At 42.5% G+C, this 22,467-nt stretch overlaps 1 protein-coding gene and 1 long non-coding RNA gene across 2 annotated transcripts in view; both read right to left on the bottom strand.

Moving 5' to 3' along the window:
* XKR6 (XK related 6) overlaps positions 1 to 22,467 on the bottom strand; it is a 307,100-nt gene that overhangs the window by 266,506 nt on the left and 18,127 nt on the right. The gene's annotated exons all lie outside the window — the stretch shown is intronic.
* The window catches only part of LOC132657149 (uncharacterized), a 95,739-nt gene that overhangs the window by 56,397 nt on the left and 16,875 nt on the right, over positions 1 to 22,467 (bottom strand). The window contains exon 1 of the long non-coding RNA XR_009599561.1: positions 1 to 22,467. This exon is cut by the window's left edge and continues 49,482 nt beyond it; it is cut by the window's right edge and continues 16,875 nt beyond it. This is a non-coding gene — a long non-coding RNA (uncharacterized LOC132657149).

Here is a 22,467-nt window from a genome sequence, read left to right as displayed (position 1 = left end):
GAAGGGCATTTTACCCCTTCTTGACAAAAATCTAGTATTCTTTCCCAAAATCCATGACCTCAGTATAACCATGAAAACAACCACTGGACAAATCCAAACTGAGTAGCGTTCTACAAAATGCATGACCAGCACTCCCAAAACTGTCAGGGTCGGGAAAAAGGGAAATACTCCAACTGTTACAGCCCAGAGGAGGCCGGGGAGGTGTGACAACCAAATGCAGTTTGGCTCCCTGGACTGGGTCCTGGAACGAGAAGACACAAACAGGAAAACTGGTGATGTTCAAATAAAGACTTTGGAGTCTAGCTAATAGTAACGTATCAGTGTTGGCGTCCTGGCTTGGACAAATGTACCATGATAATGTAAGATGCTAACAACGGAGGAACTCTCTATGCCGTCTTTACAACTTTTCTGTAAACATGAAATTATTCAAAAATGAAAAAAAAAAAAGTTTTTTTAAAAAAGTCTAGTTTCATCTAGTTATAACACTTCTCAGATTCAGTTTCCAAACTTCAAAGAATCATTAGCTTACAGATCAGTTGTCCAATCTCCATTAAGTTATATTAGACATGCCATAAAGGGTATTTTACTCAAACCGAAGCAAAAATCTTGTCAATTATAATTAAGAAAATTATAAATTACAACTTACAAGTTTGCAGTTGGCATCTATTTCTTGGTAGTGAAGCTCCAAATGTGTAATTAGTGATTTTTAAAATCTGAACCATTCAACTCCCTACATTCAAGCACTGTAATGTGCTACCACACAATGAGGAATGGGGACAAACAGACCAACAAGCGATAATAAACAGTTAGGTGCCACAACAGGGGGATATGGGGGGCAATGGGGGCAGAGAGCAGGAGCATCGGGCTGTCTGAAGGAGAGTAAGATGGAAGGATCAAGAAAAATGAGAAATCTGGAAGGAGATCCAGGATGGGAAGCATCTGTCAAGAGGCGGTGGGTTGAGTATATCAGGTAGAGGGAACAGTCTACAAGTGAGAGGATGTGGCCAGTGCTTCAGTATAGCTAGAGCCTGAAGTGTTGAGCAGCGCACGGCAAGAAATGAGGCAGCTCAGTTTTTTACTCTGCTTTTGGAAGTTGTGCCTAGAAGCTTGCTCCACTCTGGAGCAGCTAAAAACCCTTGTGTTTAGTTCATTATTTGCCATGAAGACTGACCAACAGAACTGCCCTTATGAAGATAAGTAGCCTCCACACCATCATATTCAACAACAACAGAAACGTAAGTGTTTAACCATAGGATCCTGTGCTCGGTCCTTTCCACACAATGTTCTTTCTCCCCAGTAGGGACAAAACGACATGGAAGGCAAGCTTATAAAATGCATAGGTGGCAAAAAAGAAGCAGACACTGCAAACACAATGCCTTAAGTTCTACACGTATGCTCAAATGCAAATTACAAACAGGCAGAGATGAAGGAGGAGAAGGCAATGATGCCCTACTCTAGTACTCTTGCCTGGAAAATCCCATGGACGGAGGAGCCTGGTGAGCTTCAGCCCATGAGGTCGGGGAAGAGTCGGACACGACTGAGCAACTTCACTTTCACTTTTCACTTTCATGCATTGAAGGAGGAAATGGCAGCCCACTCCAGTGTTCTTGCCTGGAGAATCCCAGGGACGGCAGAGCCTGGTGGGCTGCTGATTGTGGGGTCACACAGAGTCGGACACGACTGAAGCAACTTAGCAGCAGCAGAGATGAAGGGAGGAGGGAATGGAGGGAGAGAATTCCCACCACATTAACCCCACCATACTGACACAAGCCAAAAATATAAACTGAAACCTCTCAAGGGCTCCCCTTCCTGCAACATATTCAGCCCCAAATGACAGTAGAACATACAGTTAAAAGTATCAGCTGTGAGGCCAAACTGCAGGGTTTTGACGCCCAGCTCTACCATTTCCTGACTCCATGACGCCTGGCAAATTCCTTAGCCTCTCTGTGCCTCGGCTCCCTGCCTCGTGAAATGCGGATGTCACCAGATCCTATCTAATGAATGAGTCTGATGTGTAAAGTAGCATTCATAGCGCACTTAGTACGCTATGAACGATCACTGTCAGCTACTATTAATGTGCACTAATACTACTGGAAGGGTGTCTTCTCTGCGCCTTCACTGAACGGCAATCGTTTTCTCTCCTCACTCAAGAAAGCATGTCAGAGAATAACGACCATCTTCTTGTAATCTACTTGATCCACTCCATATGATTTACAAAAGTCATTCTCAAGTCTTCAGCTCAGTCGCTCAGTTGCGTCCAGCTCTTTGCGACCCGATGGACTGCAGCACGCCAGGCCTCCTTGTCCACCAACTCCCAGAGTTTACTCAAACTCATGTCCATTGAGTCAGTAATGCCATCCAACCATCTCATCCTCTGTCGTCCCCTTCTCCTCCTGCCTTCAATCCTTCCCAGCATCAGGGTCTTTCCAAATGAGTCAGCTCTTCGAATGAGGTGGCCAAAGTATTGGAGCTTCAGCTTCAGCATCAATCTTTCCAATGAACACTCAGGACCGATCTCCTTTAGGATGATGGACTGGTTGGATCTCCTGGCAGTCCAACACTCTTCTCCAACACCACAGTTCAAAAGCATCAATTCTTCAGTGCTCAGTTTTCTTCACAGTCCAACTCTCACATCCATATATGACTACTGGAAAACCATAGCCTTGACTAGATGGACCTTTGTTGGCAAAGTAATGTCTTTGCTCTTTAATATGCTGTCTAGGTTGGTCCTAACTTTTCTTCCAAGGAGCAAGTGTCTTTTAATTTCATGGCTGCAGTCACCATCTGCAGTGATTTTGGAGCCCTTGAAAATAAAGTCTGACACTGTTTCCCCATCTATTTCCCATGAAGTGATGGGACCAGATGCCATGATCTTCGTTTTCTGAATGTTGAGCTTTAAGCCAACTTTTTCACTCTCCTCTATCACTTTCATCAAGAGGCTTTTTAGTTCCTCTTCACTTTCTGCCATAAGGGTGGTACCATCTGCATATAGCTTACTACTAATAATAAATTCTGTACAACTTACAGTAACAACCACATTTTGGTGTGTCAGAACATCTGGGAGAAATGCCGGTCTACGTGACAGAAATGGACAGCAGCTCACCTCACACTGCCCCACACACCTCATCTCTTGCTAACAGAACACTGGCTTTGTCTGGATACCCGTTTGGCCACACACTTTAAGGGAAGACTGAGCTCATCTCCAGCAGCACGGGCATCGCCCACAAACTTCTGAAAAAAGCAAACCCTCAGTCCCTGATTCAAAGTACTAGATCAAAAACTCTACAGGTAAGGGCCACCAATCTGTGTTTTAACAAGTTTTCCAGGTCATTCTGGTGCACACAGTCTGAGAATCATTGACTAAGAACCACTGAGCTAATAATGGTAATTCCCCCTAATCTTGTCAGTGATTGGTGCAGGAATGGGCATATGACAACTCTGACGTAGAAAGAGTACTTCTGGAAATTTTGCTTATTCTTAAAAATGAACACAAAGAAGGGATCTTCTCTCTTCCTGCCTCTAGATGTTGCTGACTGGAGAGCTGACGCTTATAACTGCTGCAGCCATCTTGTAACAGAGGATAAGCCAAGTCTACCTGCCATACTGGATCCTTGGTATCATCAAGGTGAAATAATAACCAACTGTGAATCTACACTTCCATGAGACCTCCTGCTATTTGCGATATCATGTTTCATCAAATATACAGCAATGAGAGAAACCATCCTTATTTTATAAGTTGCCAAGCAAGGGGGATGCTGGCAACTGCACTGACAAGCTACTCACCTAAATGTTTAAAATGTCTCAGTATCAGGAATGTTCAGATATGAAGAAAAGGTACATCTCCCAACTGGAAACAGTAAATTCGTTACTGTTTAACCCTCTTACTGAGATGGGGTTTTCTACTGCTTGTCCTTTAGTCACTAAGTCGTGTGTGACTCTTGCAACCCCGTGGACCATAGCCTACCAGGATTCTTCCATCCACAGGATCTTCCAGGCAAGAATACTAGAGTGGGTCGCCATTTCCTTTTCTAGGGGGTCACTAAGTCGTGTCTGACTCTTGCAACCCCGTGGACCATAGCCTACCAGGATTCTTCCATCCACAGGATCTTCCAGGCAAGAATACTAGAGTGGGTCGCCATTTCCTTTTCTAGGGGGTCACTAAGTCGTGTCTGACTCTTGCAACCCCGTGGACCATAGCCTACCAGGAGTCTTCCATCCACAGGATTTTCCAGGCAAGAATACTAGAGTGGGTTGCCATTTCCTTCTCTAGGGGATTTTCTCAACCCAGGGATCAAACCTGCATCTCCTGCACCGGCAGGTGGATTCTGAACCACTAAGCCACCAGAGAAGCTCTTCTGTTGCTTACTGCTTAAAAGAAACAAAAATCTTAATCAATTCTTTGAAAGGATATTAGTTTCAATTCTGGGTCTTCACTAAGACACAGACTACAAAAGATAAGCAAGGATAATGGTGAGGAATCTTGAAATATAAAGTAAGACAAAGGAAAATATTTAGACTGAAAAAAGGAAGTTTAGAAGAGACCATCATAACTGGCCTCAAATATCTGAAAGGCTGGAGTAATAAAAGGGGATTAGACTTTATCTAGCTCCAGCTAAAGCTGAGAAAGGCACATTTTAACCTAAAGAATGAAATCTACCAATGGAAGAGTTGTCTTAAAAAACGGTTCATGCGTTCCAGCAGACACATAAGGATCACTTCAAAATCATACCAAAGGTATGATTCATGTACTTGAGAACATAGATCTGATTATCTCCAAGAATCCTTTCAACTTTAAGATTCTAAAATATTTGAATACAGCAAAGGTAAGAAGACTCATTAAAACATACAATCGAATCAAAATTCTCAATAGGACGTGATCTCAGCAGAGTGCCTAGGAGAAATTAACTTTAAGAAATCAAGGTATCTTTGAGGAGTGAAACCCACAGCCCACACAGAGTTATGACTGCAGCAGCTCTAAGCCTCAAATCAGCAAGCAACAGCCATCTCCAGGCTACAAGTAAGAAGGTCCCTTCTTAATTATAAAAAACAAAGACTTTCAAAGATCTACCTACCTCTAATCTAAACTCCTGTGGCTGGGATTTAAAGCTAACTCTCCACCATCACTACCTACCTACCTGGATACAGCTTCCAGTCCATAAGAAGTCTAATCAATCCATATCCCGAAACTAGCCAGAACCCTCCTCTCCCCCATCCCAGACTAATCACTGTCAGTGCCTTTGTTCATGATATGCCAACAAACCTAGGATGTCACTAACCATTTGCCCACCTGAAATCAGAAAACCTTGAGAAGTGCGACCAAAATATCCAGTCCCACAGCTAGGATGAACACCAGGATTCTTCGGCCAGTAAGTGCCGACAACTAGCACGATGCGCGGCAGAGTCCTCCCTCTATACGGAGACTGCACTTCCTCAAGAGGGCAAGACTGAGTGCTTGCTGTTCTCTCAGATGCTTTCATTTTTCCAGTTATAATGTAAGCACATTCGGGGGCCCCCACAGTTCTTTACAATGTTGGGAGCATTTTAAGCCCTTAATAAATCTAATTAATTAGTCAATCACTTTAAAAGCTATCACAAATCTTTTAAGAGTTTAACACCTAATATATAATGGTAAAATATTTATTAAACTATATCAGTAACTCAAAATTTTGGTTGACTTCACTAACAAGGAAGGCAAAATAAAGAATAAAAGGCCTCTGTGAAAGAGAATGGCACTTAGTTGTCCAGGGCATGGCAAATACATGAAGCTGAAAAAGAAAAAGACAGCAGGAGGAAGTTCAGTGGGAGGATCAATGTCACCCTACTCCACAGAATGTCATATCTGGAAAATAGTTTAACTCCATCACATTTTATATTTTAAAAACAGTGACCCAGAAAAATAAATGATAATCTCAAGGTTTTTTTTTTTTTTAAAAAAGCTCATTTAAAATTTTCCAAGACAGGAACTTTCCTAATTGTAAAATGAAACTAAAAAAGAAAGCCTTCAGAATGTTTTAAAAGAATGAACAGAGAAACAAATCCAAGAGTTAAGGGTATAAAAAGTTGAGGGAAGGAGGGGAAAGCAGATAATGCACATTGGCTGTACTAAATAGGAATATATATGCTACCACAGAGTAAATCCAGAAAAAAGTCTTCTTTTCCTAGACCACAAGATGCTCTGAACTCACTGAATCTTTACGGCCTTAATTTTGTAAATGATGAATGAAGATTTACCAACGTCACAACCTAGAGTGCTCCTAACCAACTGTGGAAGAGGAAAAAAAATCTTAATTTTTTATTACAATCATGTTTTACCTCAAATTTCATTTTAAGTCAGCTAGCTGGCACCCTACTCCAGTACTCTTGCCTGGAAAATCCCATGGACGGAGGAGCCTGGTAGGCTGCAGTCCATGGGGTCGCTGAGAGTTGGACACAACTGAGCAACTTCACTTTCACTTTTCACTTTCATGCACTGGAGAAGGAAATGGCAACCCACTCCAGTGTTCTTGCCTGGAGAATCCCCGGGACGGGGGAGCCTGGTGGGCTGCCGTCTATGGGGTCGCACAAAGTCGGACACGACTGATGCGACTCAGCAGCAGCAGCAGCAGCTAAACTAGAACCTAAAAATGATTTGATATTGACACTGTGACAGTGAAAAAGTACAGTACATACTTTGTTCTCCAAAAACTACAAAAAATAAACTCACTTTTTTTGGCTTGTTTTTGGCTTATTTAAAAGTATGACCTTAGACTTTCTAAAATGTTTAAGACATTACTTATTACCAAAGGCCTATTGATTAACCCAGTGGGGCACTGAACTTCAAAGTTTTAAGATGGTCTGTCTGGCTGATATTTGGGATCCATAAAAAGAACTCTGTAATGAACCACAAACCACTATCCATTTACTCAGATGTCACATCCAATGGCTAAGACCTAGCAGAACCGCGTAGGACGAGCATTTGAGACCGCACATTTTCGTGCACTGATCAGTGATCCATTCTCAGTCGAGCTAACCTTTCTAGACCATCACTTCAGGGAAAGAGAAAACAGCTGTTCTTTAAAGAGACGGTTTAGAGCACCATCTTTAATGGTTTAAAGGATCGATTTGTTCCCCCTTTCATGAAAGCAAGGAAAACAGAACCCTTTACTAATACCGTATCATACCAAAACCAAGTGATTACAGGCTAAAATTATTTTCTAATAAAATCAGACCATTTATGATGATCACAAATCAACCAATAATTGTTAGAAAACATTAATTCATACTCTATGTGGATCCAGTTCTAATAATTACCACTTTTTCAAACTTTTTAAAAAATTCAGTTGCGTGTGACGTATAAGCACTGCACAGCATTTATTACCCAGGACAAGGTATTACCAAGCCTATTTCCATATGCACTTAATTCTAATAAATAATTACTGTTGCAGGAAAAACTCTTCAGAGAGTTTGTCTTTTGATGTTTCCACTGTCAGATTTTCTGCGTTCTCAAAAGAGCTCAAAAAATCCACCCACATCTGCGAGTACCATGTCTGAACTTGGTCACACAGCTATGCTCTGCATTTGCTAGAGACAGACATCCGTGATGGAACTGAATCCCACAATAGAACCTGAGGGTGAAACTCTAGAGAAAAGAATCCTGAGTAACAAAACACATCCTGAATCTGGCAGAAGTACTTACTTAGCTGGCATAAAACATGCGTCCGTTTTGCTGTCCGCGGGGTCCGTCGCTGCTCTCAGTGTCTCAGGCCACCACAACCACTTCTGTAGTGCCTGCCCTGGGCTGGGCGCCGCCACAGCACCTCAGACATATTAGCTCACTAATGTTACCCATGCCACTCATTTCACAGCTGAGAAACTGAGGCAGAGCTGAGTTCACCGACATGCCCAAGGTACCCATAGTCACAGCGCTACGTGAAAGGTTTAAATTTCACTTCTTTCTAAATCTTCTCTGCTGTCCCTGGCCCCATCCTCTCCCTTCCTCAGCCCAGCCACCCTGGTAAGTTACAGCCGCAGCACTTCTGGATGGTAACGTGAAAAGAAGCGTCTGGAGCGGTCCCTCTCGTCTTTGCCCCACCCTCACTCTTCCCTCTACAGTGGGAAGGAGGACTGTGACCAGCCAGCACTACTACTTCCTACTTGCTTCCCTACTGAGTTGGCCTATTCACAGCCAGAAAGCCAATCATCCCACAGGCTTCTGCTTCAACTCAGGTACAGGAGTGAGGTTTGAAAGTGCCTCAAGCAGAGCCAACAGTCCTCTGATCCTTCACAGTATCAACCCCTGCAATTGTGTGTCATAGCAGCCATGCTGGAATGAGGTCAATTACTCTAGGCCCCCGCTAGACTTTTGCCTTTTCTCCGCCCCTGGGGTTCACGCTCTGTTCCCAGCACTCACTCAGAGCTGCTGTTAGCCTTTTCCCCTTGGCTTTGCTGCTCCTACGTTTATGGTATTCTAGTCTTCTCCCCTATGGATTCCTGTGGGGAAAATGAAAGGTCTGAGAGGAAAAGTAAAAATAATGAAATGAACATTCAGGAGTCCTGTTTCAAGTCACTGTTTTACCAGGTATATGGCTTACTTCCTTTCAGATAAACCAAGCATTAAAATATAAGGAATAAATGGCTCGAGTATAGTAAATAAATATACACATCTACGCCATAATAGTCAAGGCCTCTCATTCTTAGGAGTCCCCCTTTTTTTCTATCCACTAGTTTCCAACTACATCAACTACATTGCTCTTCTCTAATCACATACTCAACTATTTCACAAAATCCACTTGTCAGACATGAAATATCACAAAGAACATCAGACCTGGACACGTGCGATGTGGCTCCTACTACACCACCATCACTTATTCATGAAGCATTTCAAAGTCATTAAGGTTTCATTTACCTTTCCAATGAGGGGTTCAAAGGAGATAACGTGTCACCAAAGAACGGAAGGTGTCAAAAAGGGTTAAGACACACCTTCAGTCCAAGAAAACCCCCTGAAGCAACAGCAAGTCACCCAACCTTTTCCTTGGTAACTACTCTTTTAATCTGAGAAGTGCAGATTCACTAATTCCCATGGTTTTGTGGTGAATCCTAACCGAATGATGTTTCGAGTTGAAGCCTGGACAAGCAAGGTGAGGGGCAATGGGGTACAGCAAAAGACAGCACCCTGTCTACGGCCACAGCAGATTCGGGCTCACTTGGCGCAAACTGTAACCTATTAGCACCTGCTTTCTATTTGTGCCCCAACTGAGTCTGCAGAATAAAGGTTATGTGTCAACTCCAAGGTCACGGTCCTGAAAAAATTAACAATGAGTTCCAATCCAGTATTAACATAAGTGCACAGGGACAAAAGTAGCCGAAGAACAGCACAAAAACATCACATATCCTTGCATCCAAGGGCCTCAAATTTTTGTCCAAATGGTCACTAAAATTGGTCGTGTATAATGCTGGAATTTGTCTTCTCCTGAATACACTCTGTGTTATACTGTCTCGTGTTACATAAGAGGACCGTAAGGTCTTAAAAAGCCACATGCGGTGGACACTGTCTAATGTTTTGCCAAATGATGCCAGCTTCCCATATTTGCAAACTGATTATAATGATACTATCCATCAACTGGATAAAAAAGAACCATTCTAACTATACTTCAGTTTTGCCAGTAAATGCATAACTGTAAAACAATAAATCAAATCACATTTACCACTGTCTTGGGTTATCTCAGAAGTGCATTTACACAGAGTGGAAAATAATCCAAAAATGTGGCGTTAAGCTATAAGGCACCAAACCTTACTAAAATCTTATGTTTTATTTATTTTATTATTAATTGATATTTATTAATATATTTACTTAACCTAATATTAGATAGGAAAAATATTGACACTACTATTCAGTCAATAACGATACTGACTGGTGACTGCCAAGAAAATAAGCAAGCCGATTAAATAGGTGAAGGCCTTGAACCGCTATTTCCCCAAAGAAGACAAACGAATAGCCAACAAGCACGCTCAGCATTATCTGCCATTAGGGAGATGTAAAGCAAAACCACAGTGAGATACCTTCACGCCTACCAGGATGAATGCAATGAAAAAAAAACAAGGAAAGTAACATGTGTTGGGGAACATGCAGAGAAACTGGAACACTTGTTCATCAGCTACTGATGAAAGCAGCTGGCAGTTTTAACTCAAAAAGTTAAACACAGAATTATCATATAATCCTGCAATTCCACACCTATACATACACCCAAAAGTGAGAGACGGGACGCAAACAGATATCTGTATACCAGTGTTCACAGCAGTTTTATTCACAAAAGCCAAACATGGAAACAATCCAAATGCCTACCAAACTATGAACAGATAAAGAAAATGCTGTATGTATCTGTATGACAGAGTATTTTCCAGTTTTAAAAAGGAATGAAGTTCTGATACATGCTACAAGATAAATGAACCTATGAAACATGCTAAGTGAAATAAGCCAGACACAAAAGGATCCGTGTAGGATCCCACCTGTAGGAAGTATTAGATCCTGACAACAGAAAGCGGAACAGGGGGAACAAGGGGCTTGGGAAGGAGGCAATGGGGAATTAGTGTTGAACTGGCACAGAATTTCTGTCTGGGAAGATTAAAAAGTTCTGGAGATGGATGGTGATGATTATTATCAGTTCAGTTCGGTCACTCAGTCATGTCCGACTCTTGGCGACCTCATGGACTGCAGCACGCCAGGCCTCCCTGTTCATCACCAACTCCCAGAGTCTACTCAAACTCATGTTCATCGAGTCGGTGATGCCATCCAGCCATCTCATCCTCTGTCGTCCCCTTTTCCTCCTGCCCCCAATCCCTCGCAGCATCAGGGTCTTTCCCAGTGAGTCAACTCTTCGCATCAGGTGGCCAAAGTATTGGAATTTCAGCTTTAGCATCAGTCCTTCCAATGAACACCCGGGACTGATCTCATTTAGGATGGACTGGTTGGATCTCCTTGCAGTCCAAGGGACTCTCAAGAGTCTTCTCCAACACCATACTTCAAAAGTATCAATTCTTTGGTGCTCAGCTTTCTTCACAGTCCAACTCTCACATCCACACATGACCACTGGAAAAACTACAGCCTTGACTAGATGGACCTTAGTCGGCAAAGTAATGTCTCTGCTTTTGAATATGCTATCTAGGTTGGTCATAACTTTCCTTCCAAGGAGTAAGCGTCTTTTAATTTCATGGCTGCAGTCACCATCTGCAGTGATTTTGGAGCCCAAAATAAAGTCTGACACTGTTTCCACTGTTTCCCCATCTATTTCCCATGAAGTGATAGGACCAGTTGCCACGATCTTAGTTTTCTGAATGTTGAGCTTTAAGCCAACTTTTTCACTCTCCTTTTTCACTTTCATCAAGAGGCTTTTAGTTCCTCTTCATAATGATTATTATACAACATTGTAAATGTACTTAATGTCACCAAACTGCACACTTAAAAGCTGGTTAAAATGATACATTTTGCTATGCATATTTTACCACAATGATAAAAATCTTAAATGTTAAAATGGTATATTTTATGCTAAATATTTTACCACCATAAATATTTTTTCAGTACAGAAACAAAGAGGAAGGAAAAAATAAAAGTCCATGTGATCTCACAGGCGTAGGAAATAACATTACTCCTGTACAGTCATGAAAATGAACACTGTAACTTCTAGCTGGATCTGATGGTAGCTCTGGGTCAGCAATGAGTACCCCAGGAGAGCCTTTAACGAAGATGACTTAAACAAGGTCCTGATTATCAGACAATGTCTCATACTAAACAAAAAATAAATTACAGTGCTAACTTGCAACCCTACTCGGCACCTCAAAATGTTAAACACAGAATCATTACAGGACCCAGCAAGTCCACTCCAAGGTATATGTCCAACAGAAATAAAAACACAGCTCACACAAAAGCCTGCACGTGAATTTTAGCAGCACTGTTAACAGTCAGACAGTAGGAACAACCCAAATGGATAAACAAAATGTAGTATTACCAATACAGCTGGATTTTATTCAGCCATAAACAGCAATGAAGCACTGATACAGGTTGCCCATGGATGAACCCTGAAACATTATGTAAAAGTCAAAGCAGCCAATCAGAAACGACTACATGTTGTATGATTCCACTTAAAGGAGATGTCCAGAAGAGGCAACTACTCTACAGAGGTTGCTGATTCCCAGGAGATGCAGGCAAGGGGCAAGGAGGAGTGACTACAGTGGGTTTAGGGTTCCCTTCTGGAGGGATGAAAATGTTCTAAAAGTAGATTGCAGTGATTGTGAATATACTAAAAACACAGAATTATACGCGTTAAATCAGTAAATTTTATGATGTCAATTATGTCTTAAGCTGCTAAAAATAACTGCGGCCTGTCCACATTCTGATCATCCCAAGTGCTAAAGCAGAATCTCAGAAAGGAAAACAAGAGCATCTGAACACAAAGTACACTGAACTCATTTTTCAGGTCTTCACAAGGTTAGAAAAGATCCTTAGATTTAAATAATTAAAATGATATTCTATCACCCACTACAATGGTTACTCGAACCTAAGGATTTAGATAAGCAACGATGAACTATTGACTCTTTACTGGTTTAGAAATTACAGCAGCAACAAAAGGCAAAATATTTTCTTCTTTTTACATACATTGTTCTTGAGTTCCTGAAGTCTGTTTTATCATAAATGTCACAGGCTTTGCCAGATGAGGGGACAGAATGACATAAGGAAGAAAGGATTTGCTGGAGTTGCTGTTCAGTTGCTAAGTCATGTCCAACCCTCTGTCACCCCGTGGACTGCAGTCTGCCGGGCTCCCCTGTCCAAAACTATCTCCTGACATTCGCTTAAATGCATGTCCATTGAGTCACTGATGCTATCCAACCATCTCATCCTCTGCCCCACACTTCTCCTTTCACCTTCAATCTTTCCCAGCATTAGGCTCTTTTCCAGTGAGTTGGCTCTTTGCATCAGGTGGTGAAAGTACTGGAACTTCAGCATCAGTCCTTCTAATGAATATTCAAGGTTGATTTCCTTTAGGACTGACTGGCTGGATCTCCTTGCAGTCCAAGGGACTCTCAAGAGTCTTCTCCAGCACCACAATTCAAAAGCATAAATTTCTCAGTGCTCAGCCTTTCTTATGGTCCAACTGTCACATCCATACATGACTACTGGAGAAAACACAGTTTTGACTTTATGGACCTTTGTCAGCAAAGAGATATTTCTGCTTTTCAATATGCTGTCTAAGGTTTTCCCTCCAAGGAGCAAGCATCTTGTAATTTCAAGATTGTAGTCACTGTTTGTAATGATTTTGGAGCCCATGAAGAAAAAATGTGTCACTGCTTCCACTTTTTCCCCTTCTATTTTGCCATGAAGTAAAGGGACAGATGCCAGGATCTTAGTTTTTTTTTGAATGTTGAGTTTCAAGCCAGCTTTTTCACTCTCTTCTTTCATCCTCATCAAGAGGCTCTTTAGTTCCTCTTCACTTTCTGCCATTAGGGTGGTATCATCTGCATATCTGAGGCTGTTGATATTTCTTCCGGTAGTTTTAATTCCGGCTTGTGATTTATCCAGCCCAGCATTCCGCATGATATACTCTGCATAGAAGTTAATTAAGAAGGATGACTATATACAGCCCTGTTGTACTCATTTCCCAAATTGACACGAGTCAATTGTTCCACGTCTGGTTCTAACTGTTGCTTCTTGACTGGCATACAGGTTTCTTAGGACTCAGGTAAGGTGGTGCAGTACTCACATCTCTTGAAGAATTTTCCAGTTTGTTGTGATCCACACAGTTAAAGACTTTAGCACAGTCAATGAAGCAGGTTTTTGGGTTTTGTTGTTGTTGTTGTTGTTTTAATTCTCTTGCTTTCTCTATGATCCAACGAATGTTGACAGTTTGATTGGTGGTTCCTCTGCCTTTTCTAAACCCAGTTTGTTCATCTGGAAGTGCTCAGCTGACATACTGCTAACGCCTAGCTTGAAGGATTTTGAGCACAATCTTTAATAGCATGTGAAATGAGCCCAATTGTATGGTAGTTCGAGCATTCTTTGGCATTGCCCTTCTTTGGGACTGGAATGAAAACTGACATTTTCCAGTCCTGTGGCCATTGCTCAGTTTTCCAAATCTGCTGGCATACTGAGTGCAGCACTTAAACAGCATTATCTTTTAGGATTTTATAAATATCTCAACAGGAATTCCATCACCTCCACTAGCTTTGTTAGCAGTAATGCTTCCTAAGGCTTACTTGAATTCACACTCCAGGATATCTGGCTCTAGGTGAGTTATCACACGATTGTGGTTATCCGGGTCATTAAGATCTTTTTTGCACAGTTCCTCTGTGTATTCTCATCCTTTATCATGCCCATCCTTCCATGAAATACTCCCTTGATAGCTCCGATTTTCTTGAAGAGATCTCTAGTCTTTCCCATTCTACTGTTTTCCTCTATTTCTTTGCATTGTTCATTTAAGAAGGCCTTATTTCTCCTTGCTATTCTCTGAAACTCTGCATTCAGTTGGGTATATCTTTTCCCTTTCTCCCTTCCCTTTCAATTCTCTTCTTTCCTCAGCTATTTGTAAAGCCTCCTCAGACAACCACTTTGTTTTCTTGCATTTCTTTTTCTTTGGGATGGTTTTGGTCACTACCTCCTGTACAATGTTACAAACCTCTGTCCACAGTTCTTCAGGCACTCTGTCTACCAGACCTAATCCCTTGAATCTATCTGTCACCTCCACTGTATAATAAGGGATTTAGGTCATACATGAATGCCCCAGTGGTTTCCCCTACTTTCTGCAATTTAAGCCTGAATTTTGCTATAAGCAACTCATGATCTGAGCCACAGTCAGCTCCAGGTTTTGTAATCACTGATTATACACAGCTTCTCCACCTATGCCTGCAAAGAATGTAATCAATCTTATTTTGATACTGACCATTTGGTTAGTATCATGTCCATGTGCAGAGTCCTTTCTTGTGTTGCTGGAAGAGTGTTTGCTATGACCAGTGTGTTCTCTTGACAAAACCCCATTAGCCTTTGCTGTGCTTCATTTTGTACTCCAAGAGCAAACTTGCCTGTTACTCCAGGTATCTCCTGATTTCCTACTTTTGCATTCCAATCCCCTATGATGAAAAGGACACCTTTTCTTGATGTTAGTTCTAGAAGAGCTTGTAGATCTTCCAACAGAACCAGTCAACTTCAGCTTCTTCAGCATTAGTGGTGGGGCACAGACTTGGATTACTGTGATGTTGAATAGTTTGCCTTCAAAACAAACCGAGATCATTCTGTCATTTTTGACACTGCCCCCAAGAACTGCATTTCAGACTCTGGTTGACTATGAGGGCTACTCTATTTCTTCTGAGGGATTCTTGCCCACAGTAGGAGATATAACGGTCATCTGAATTAAATTTGCCCATTCCCGTCCATTTTAGTTCACTGATTCCTAGAACGTCAATGTTCACTCTTGCCATCTCCTGTTTGACCACAAACAATTTACCTTGATTCCTGGACCTAATATCCCAGGTTCCTATGCAACAGTGTTCTTTACAGCATTGCACTTTACTTTCACCAGCAGACACATCCATATCTGAGTGCCATTTCTGCTTTGGCCCAGCCGCTTCATTCTTTCTGGAGCTATTAGTGACTGCCCTCTGCTCTTCCCCAGTAACATACTGAATACCTTCCGACCTATGGGGCTCATCTTCCAGGGTCCTATCTTTTTGTCTTTTCACACTGTTCACGGGGTTCTCACGGCAAGAATACTGGAGTGCTTTGGCATTCCCTCCTCAAGTGGACCACGTTTCGTCAGAGCTCTCCACTATGACCTGTCTGTCTTGTGCTGCCCCGCATGGGCTGGCTCATAGCTTCACTGAGTTACGTAAGCCCCCTCACCAAGACAAGGCTGTGATCCATGAAGGGGTTTGCTGGAGTATGGGCCACCAAAGAAACCAACTGTACACAGAGCGTCTCAGAACAAAAACGGTCGTTAGGAATTCTGCTGGTGCTAGAATTAGGGGCGTGCAGACACACATAAATGCGCACACACACATGCACACAGCTAATTCAAAAACTGACTGAGAGGGAAAAATCAGCCCAGGAAAGGTTGCCTGTTTCACTGCTTCTTAGCAGAGGTTAAGAGCAACATCCCTCAAAATACCATCCCTTCACTAAGGCACAGACTCTAGGTCAGTTTACCCATCTTCAGGGGGGTTTTCCCTACACATTTTGTATCCACACAAGTATACTTTCTCAACAATAACTTCTCAAGGCAGTCACGTGAGTGTCACAGTGGCACTGACCTCTGACACATTCATGCCTGCCTCCCCCTCATATAAAACAAGTCTGGTTTACTATAACAGGGGATGATTAACGCATGAAGGAGGGTAGAGCTCACACACACACACACACACCTTTTTTTCTGAACCGCAGTAGAAGCTTCCACATAAATCAGTTCTAAACTGCAAAGCTTTTCTTTTCCTGTACTCCATGGTTGTCTCCAGATACGTTTGCCTACTCAGCAGGAGCAAAAGCCAGAAAGCATGCAGGCCCAAAGAAAAACATCAAGAATACAACACTACAGAAGACTCATGGGGAAAAACATTTACTTTAACAAGCGAAACCAGAAGGAGGATTCCTGCAAGTCTTTGCATCAGTGGGATTGTTTCAAGTCACAGATTTAATTAATTATACCAACTTTCTTATCTGCTATTTAAGTCACTAATGTATCTACAATTTCCATTTGCCTCATTTAGGGACCAAAAGGTATGATTTTAAAATATAACGGCTTCCAGAGAACAGGTGTGTGTTTCCAAAAGACGGTGTAACACTGGGAATGTGATTCTGGGGCCAGACTGGCTAAATTCAAGCCTGTCACTAAGCCATCTGATGCTGGGCAACTCCCTTCTCTGCACTTCCATGTCCATGTCTGTAAACTGGGGACAACAGCACTGGTCTCACAGGAGAGCTGCACGGACTCGGTAAGACGTACATGCAGTGCTCGAAGCCTTGCCCCCAGGAGATGCTCGGCCTGAGGCAGTCGTTGTGACGGCGGTTACTCCAAACATGAGGAAGTTCCTGGCTGATGACTCTTCCTGCCCATGTCCCTGTTGAGGCAGAATTTTCCTTTATTCAACCCACCTCCACCAGTCCCTGTGGCCCCCACAGAACTAATATTTGATTGCTCTTATCAATAGCCATCAATGTGGTTATGACACAACCACAATTCAGTTCTGTATGAATTCCACTCAAGTATCATTCTGATATTCAGTTAGCTGATGGGACATAGAAAAAAACACTTGGGGGAGGGGTGAGTGTGGCACCTTTCTGCTGTTAGTGATCTGGGATGAGGGCAGCTCTTTTTTTACATACATCAGTATTTTTGTCTGACTTGTTTACAATGTATTTATTTGTCTAAAATCTTCTAAGCTTCAATAAACACTAGGAAAAACATCTGCTTTCATTAAAACTACTACTGGCCAGGTGCAATTCCAAATATTTCTATAAATTCTATCCTACGTATAGTTCTTCCTAAGGATCTAAGAGAACAAAATTAATTACAGCTGTCAATTATTTCCTGTTACTGAATGAAAAATGAAAAGGGGACCTGAAATTGCATTAGGAACACATGTAGAGACTCCAGACATCTCCTCTCTACAAGTAAGCCACTCCTCTCTCTACCAGATGGCAAGTGACACTCCAACAAAACCCACATATTTAAAACAAGTGTAGAAATGTTTATTGTACATTCCTTTCCAAAGCAGCTGCTCAAGAGAATGTACTTGTGCAGCAATAAGGAAATCAAAGTGTATGTCCAACTAATGAAATCTTTTACGCGCTGAGCACTGCACAGACTCCAACACTGGTAGCTGCCAGCTGCTGCCTAAATACTATTTTCCAACATCTTCTGAAGGCTAGTAGTTACTCAAATAGATTTTTAAAAGAAAATGAATGCAAAATATTGTAATTATTAGAAGATTATTATAATTAGACATTCTGTTCTTTCCTTTGATTCAAAGAACAAAGTGGCTGTGACTGTAGCAAAGAACGCACATGCCTTCCTTTGGTGGCTCATGACTCAAGGGAGAGGCTGCACTGACTTCCGCTGTAGAGACCCTAACTTGAGACTCCTCCAAGTCCAGCTCCCACCTGAGGTCCCCTGACAAGCCCTACAGCTCTCTTCAGTAATTCCTTCCTCAAGACACTGGGAAGCAAAAGGGAAATGACAACCAAAGGACCTTTTCACCTTCTCAAATACCCCTAAGCCACATTCTGGACAGGAGAATATTTAACCAAAGTCCCACCATAATTTGCAATTATCAGGATCCCTCTTACTCCTATACAAAATACAGGAGGGAAAAAAGGAAGATCTATAGCGAGATCTAGTCCTAAGATCACTACTGGAGTAAATACTAAAAAAAAAAAAAAAAATTAATTCTGATTATCTACTTGAAAACCATTATTTCAGTCTGAAAGCAATTTAAGATTTTTAACCCCTGTTCACTATGCTTCCCTCTCCTATCAAACCAATGACACCGCAGCATCAGCATCACTATACCTCCACAGTCTGTCAACAGCATCAACAGGGCTACTCAGCATGTTTTGTGATCTTTTCTTGACTGTACAAAGAGAGTGATGCAAGAACAAAAAGACAGTTGTGTAAGTTTATCCTTAAAGAATCAGAAGAAGGCTGATGTGCATTCAAAGCTGGACAAAGTAATATTAATTTCTGACTTCCAAGAGAGACTGCCTCACGCATGATTCTTTGAGTATAAAATAAACGACCTTGTAAAACTCACTTTACAAGTTCCCAACTTGAGTGCCAAGTGTTTCCAAATTGAGATTATCATCACTGTCCTACACGATTAGCATCTTTAAAGCACTTTTACAAGTTATCTGTCTTCAAAAAATGGAATAATCTCACAACGGAAGTAAACCTGAGAAATGACCTAGTCCAACTGACCAACATAGGCCTATATCCTGCTGTGGTGCTTATAATCGTGTAAGATTGGTATACAGGTACCATCATTTTCAATTTACAGAACCAGAAACTGAAGTTGCCTGAGTAAATGGCCTACTGTAAAAGATTAGCAAGGATTGACTACATTTACTATGTCAAGAATAAACTCCCCCCAAAGAAAACGTAAGCATATTATTGACACTTCAAAAGGCAAAAAATGGTTTCAAACAGACCAGTAAACTGGTGTTTTTATTATAATATCTCTTTATGTCTGAAACAAATGTATATACTTAAAAAAATTACGTTGAGTTAAATTTCATATTAGACTATCTTCCAAAGCATTAACATACTGCCCCACAGTACCTCCTGCCACCCAAAATCCAAGGGTATTGAAAACTCCGGGTGAGAAGGCAGATGAGGTGTACCTGAGGCACACAGACCCGCAGCACTGCACCCACGGGGACCCAGACCCACAGCAACCAGTGCACCGTAACGAGCTGCGAGCGTCTTTCTCCGAGAAAACCCCCACAAAGCCTCTAGGTCAGAACGAGAGACCTCCTCTGGCGGTCTTCCTGGTTACTATTCTTAGTTCCACACTGGGCAAAGTCTGGCGCCACTGGCAGCAAGATGTCACTGCTGGCAGCACGGCGGGCTCCAGCTGCTCCACTGACAGCCGCTTTCAGTGCGGCCAGGGCTGCGAGAAGATGGAGAGGGCGGCTCCCACAGAGCGAGCACGCCACGTGTGCCAGACGCTCTGCAGCGTCCACTCATCCAAGCCCTGAATAACCCTGCCTGGGCGGCAGAGTTCTCACCCCACTTGGGGGCCAACCAAGGCTTGGAGAACTCGGCAATCTGTTCCAAGCCTAAGCCTACGGAACTACAAAACTTGAGGAAAATGCACTATCTGTAGGGAGCCCCACTGTATTCCCACTTGTCACAGTATGAAGTTAGGTGGGGGCGGTGGTCGCTCAGCCGTGTCTGACTCTGCGACCCCATGGACTGCAGCCCGCCAGGCTTCCCAGTCCTTCACCATCTCCCGGAGCTTGCTAAGACTCATGTGCATGGAGTCGGGGATGCCACCCAACCATCTCGCCCTCTGTCACCCCCTTCTCCTGCCCTCAGTCTTTCCCAGCATCAGGGTCTTTTCCTAATGAGTTGGCTCTTCACATCAGGTGGCCAAAGTATTTGAGCTTCAGCTTCAACATCAGTCCTTCCAATGAATATTCAGGGTTGATTTCCTTTAGGATTGACTGGTTTGATCTCCTTGCAGTCCAAGGGACTCTCAAGAGTCTTCTCCAGCACCACAGTTTAAAAGCATCAATTCTTCAGTGCTCAACCTTCTTTATGGTCCAACTCTCACATCCATACATGACTACTGGGAAAACCAGTTTTGACTCTAAGGAAGTTAGGTGGAACAGGCTGTGTAACATCATCTAGCCCAGCTCAAAGACCCTGCTTACCCTACAGTGAAGCTCTAGGTTTACCTCTTTCATAACCTTCATTCTAGTCTGTTTTCATAACCACACAGCTTTCTTGCTGGAAAGGTTACTACTATACCCAAACTGCCTTCATTTTAGTCAGACTGACATCGGGTCAACCACTAACGAGAATTTCCAAATCTGCAATGCTAAAGAAAAAATCATGGATGTTATGGGTTGCGCTGTGTCTCTCAAAAAGACATGTGAAGTCCTAAGCCCCAGGATACCAGATTGAGATCTTATTTAGAGACAGGGTAAGTTGCAGAGGTAATAAATGAAGATGGAGTCCTACCAGAGGAGGCTGGGCCTGAGTCCAACATGACTGGTGTAAGAAAAGGAAAATTTGGACAGAGACACAGAGAGAAGGATTCCACGTGACGTCAGAGGCAGATAATGAAGCTTTGCAGCTGCAAGCCAAGGAATGCCATGGACTGACGGCCATCACCAAAAGCTAGGAGGTGGCAAGGAAGGGCTCTACCAAGGGACTCGGAGAGAACATGGCCCTTCTGGCACCTTGGTTTTAGACTCCCAGTCTTCAGAACTGTGAGAGTAAATCTCTGCAGCTGTAAGCCACCCCATTCATGCTATTCTGCCACAAGAGCCTCAGGAGGAAGCTAATACAGTGGGCTAGTGCGGCTTGGCAGTGGCAGTGGCAATGCACACTGCGGGACCTCTCTGACATACAAAGCCTGAAGTCTGAGGTCCTTCTTAACTGGAAGCAACACAGCACTGAGCCCGTTACCCCTGGTCTTATAACAGAGGCCAGAGACGACTATAGCACAGAGGGCCCGGTACCAGAGGCCAGGTGGGAGCCAGGTCTTCCACCCAACAGGCAGAAGCAGCAGCAAACTGTCCTATGGGGAGAGAGGTTCTCCTAGAGAACACCACCACCAGCAAAAGTTACCAAAAACAGACCACAGGTACATTGGCCAGTCACATCTGGTAACCTCACATGCTCAACAATGAATCAGCCTGCTCTAATCTTTCGAAAGTTTGACTGCTCCATGGTCAACCTGCAGCAACCTCAGGAATTAATACTAATATTATGAAACTCTGAAAATTACAAATGGGCCCCCAAAATCACTGTATTAAAGTCTTACTTATGTGGCTTCAGGTGGTCATGAGGCAGTTCTGAAAGAGTACAATTTGAATTCCAATCAAAAAGGAACTTTCTTATACATACCCATTAAAGCTGACGAAAACAGGATATGAAATATCCCAAACCATGGAGAAATCACTTTGAAAAATACCAAGTTTTTAAGAAGAATACCTGATAGCTCTAAAAAAAAAACAGAAGAAGAAGAAATGGGCAAGGAGCTTAGATCAAACCAAAAACTTCTAGTTTTACGGTAATTTTGGGTATAAATAGAACTAAGACAAACACTTAAAGATATCTGAAAAAGAACCAGGTAACCAAGTAAACTCTTCCTCTGCTTTTTAATTCTCCATTTTTCTTTTCTTTTTACTGGTTTGGGTTCTGCCTGAGACTATTAGGAGTCCAGTGGCCCACAGAACAGGCATCTAGCTAGGGAAGATCTAAGTCGGACAGTTGAACTACAAGTTGACAGATGCTTCCTTTATGAAAAGCAAGTAACTGATTATTAATTTACCAATTCCTACCTGGACTTTAGCCACCATTCGTAGAGAACAGACTAAATTAACATCTACATACCTTCAGTTTGTCTAATGTTTCCAAGGCAAAAAATTAAAATCACGAACATTTCCAAGGCAAGAAATTAAAATCACGAACATTTCCAAGGCAAGAAATTAAGATCACTACCTGAAACAACCAGACCCTGGCAACTGTCACTGGCAACCCTCCCCACCCCCATCACGAGTCGGCTAAGGGCATTTTCAAGGTTCCATTAGAGACTAGGCTGCAGGGAGACAAACAGTATAAGGGATGAGAATGGTTTGGTTAAATACCGAGTGTTGTAAGACTGTTTCATTATGAAAACAGAGTAGCAGGGTAACGAGGTAATGAAATACAGGGCTAGAAAAGCGTTCTGGAACCACAGACTTCATACTTTACGTTTCAAAGTTTGGGATACCTTCTGTGAACA

Source organism: Ovis aries, chromosome 2, assembly GCF_016772045.2.
Source record: "Ovis aries strain OAR_USU_Benz2616 breed Rambouillet chromosome 2, ARS-UI_Ramb_v3.0, whole genome shotgun sequence".
Lineage (NCBI taxonomy): Eukaryota > Metazoa > Chordata > Mammalia > Artiodactyla > Bovidae > Ovis > Ovis aries.
This window is presented reverse-complemented; position numbering and strand designations above follow the sequence as displayed.